The following is a 2709-nucleotide window of genomic DNA, read 5'->3' as shown; positions in this document are numbered from 1 at the left end:
AAGGATCCTCGACTGTCAGCGACCCAGGGCCAGTTTAACAGTCTGCCCAGCTGGACATAGAATAATCTGAGCTTCAGTAAAGGATCATGTTGGAAATGAACCTAACCCTTGTAATATCCTGTTTATTAAAAACATGACAGAGAGGAAGAGGGTTCATTAGTTCAAGGCCTAGTCAGTCCAGGGCAGGAGTAAGGTGAGTGTGCACTGTGCACGTCCCGTGTGAGGGCACAGCATGTTGACGTCTTTTCAAAGAGTGATTCAGTAATGCATGGACGGGGGGTGGGGAGACCAGGTATGGCCTTTCTGTACCCTGAAAAATTAGCAGACATAGGCATGAGCCCAGGCTACAACACCGGAAGACTGGAGCTGGAGTGCTGCCTGCTGAAAGGGCACACCACCACCTAGCTCCTGCCAGAGGGACTGAGCCTCCTCCTACTGCTGCTGCAAGCTGCTGTGAGCTCCTGAACTGCCGCACTTTGTTCAGTCACGGTTATGCAGATCGGAAGCCTGAAATGGGTCTTGCAGGGCTCAGATTAGCGGTCCATCCTGGGAGGATCTATGAGGATCTCCATTTCCTGCTTTCCTAGCCCTTAGCACCTTCCCTGGCCCTTGGCACCTTCCCTCTCCCTTGGCTCCTGCCCTGTGGCCCCACCTCGGCTTTTGCTGCAGACCCGCTTCTCTCACTCTCCACTTCCCTCCCTTAATATGGGGATCCCTGAGAGTACACGGGGTCTCCCGAACCACCCAGGAAGGACAGTCTTCTGAACCTCAAGGTCACACATTCAGCATAATCTGCTCAGTCCTTTTTGCCCTGGAGCATGCTATATTCACAGGCTCTGGGGAATTTGATGTGAACATTTTGAGGGGCCGCGGGGATCCAGTCTCATAGACGTCAAGTCTCGCTTGCCAACTTGCGAGGAATATGCAGGATAGAAGCACTGTGACCAGGCAAACACCCTCACAAGCCCTGGGAAAAACAGTCCTTTCAGCTAACCAGCATTCCCACCAGACAACCCATCCAAGCACTTGGACCCTGCCACTGCCGCAAAACAGGAAGCAGGTCAGCACCAGGAAAATTGGTTACAGCCACAGAATATGCCTCCTTGACCTGCTCCTCACCCCCCACTTCCTTGCCCTGTCAGGGTAATACATTGTCCCAGTGAGCTGCCTGCCCCCCCACCCTGTCAGGAAAGATGGCTCCTGGTCTCTGGCATGGACCCTACCTCCCCAATGAGTCATAAATAAATCTTCCTCCTTATCTAAAGTCTTCCCCTAAATCTAGAAAAACCTCAGGCTTTCTCCAGGTAGAGAAGCTGTTTTGTGAACCTCCTCCTCCTGGTTTCTCCTATTCTCTAACCAAGATCAAACCTCCTTTATGGGTCAGTTGGCATTTAGCCTTCTAATTGTTTCTGAGATTTTGGCAGGGAGAAAGGACTCGTCTGGTGACAGACCATGTTGGCCTGCAACAGGAGAAAGATAATGCACTCTTCAAACTCCAGGCAACTTACAAGGAAATAAAAGAGAAAAGAGGGAATCCTGAGATTAAGTGTAATTTAAAATACATATTTATAAAATTCTCAATGCGTAGACAGGCACACAGGCGAGAAACTCTGAAGAAATGTAAAGAAATAATTATCATAAAATGTCAAGGAATTAATGGGTTCTGCGGGGAGGGAGTGTGTGTGAGCGGAATGGAGAAGCTTTATAGAAGGCCAAAGCTCCCTGGGTTAGGAGATTACAGACTATTAGCTTTATGGTATATTGTTAAGTTTTTAAGAATTACCAGCACTGTCTTTGGTAGGGCAAAATACCCATCACCACCAGATTAAGGAAGGAAGGAAGGAAGGAAAGATTTATTTTGGCTGCATTTCCAGTCCATAATCTGTTTACTCCAAGGAACAACAGAATGGCAGAAGGGCCTGGTGGAGTCAAGCTGCACACAGCATAGAGAAGCAGAAGCTGGAAGCCGAGAGTAAAGGGAGGTGGGGCACCAGTAGATCTTCCAGGCCACGCCCCCAGTGTGCCTCTCCTGGAGCCCGGCTCTACCTCCCAGCGTCATATTGACCTCTAAACTCATCAGTGCACTAATCCACAGGTAAACCCCATACCTGCACGGTCCGATATCTCCCAAAGCCCCACAGGTGAGCACGTGAGACTTTGAGGGAACGCCCAGATATAAACCACAATAGGAATGATCCTTCAAGCAGAGCAAGATCTCCTAATATATTGAACCTTGCTTTCTGCAAGTAGAGATCACATTGGAGTTTTAACAGCCACATTGGGTTGTTAGCTCCAGATAAAATTTGCTGACGACTGCAAGACACAGACCTTGTCTAAATACTTATATGTCACTGTCTAAGGAAACGCCCCTTCCTCCTCACCTACAGAAGAGTTGATGATAGCCTCTCTTGGAAAGATCTACCCAAGTGAACAGGGTGTGGCGCTGTATGGACAAGGAAAAACGTGCTTCCTTTTGGTTCCTTCTAGCAAATGAACCTTTTCTTCTTGAAATAAGTATTAATCAAGGGCCGGCCAAATAGCTCAGCGGATTAATGAGCCTGCAAGCAGGTGCCGGGGCCAGGGGTTAGATCCTTGGGCCTGCTGTGCCAGCCCCGCCCCCAGGGCATGCTGAGATGGTAATTGAGACTGGGTGTGGTGGCGTGCGCCTGTAATCCCAGCCCTTGGGAGGCTGTAAGCAGGCAGATCACT

This window comes from Octodon degus, unplaced genomic scaffold (genome assembly GCF_000260255.1).
Source record: "Octodon degus isolate 3935 unplaced genomic scaffold, OctDeg1.0 scaffold00008, whole genome shotgun sequence".
NCBI lineage: Eukaryota > Metazoa > Chordata > Mammalia > Rodentia > Octodontidae > Octodon > Octodon degus.
Note: the sequence above shows the minus strand (reverse complement) of the source record.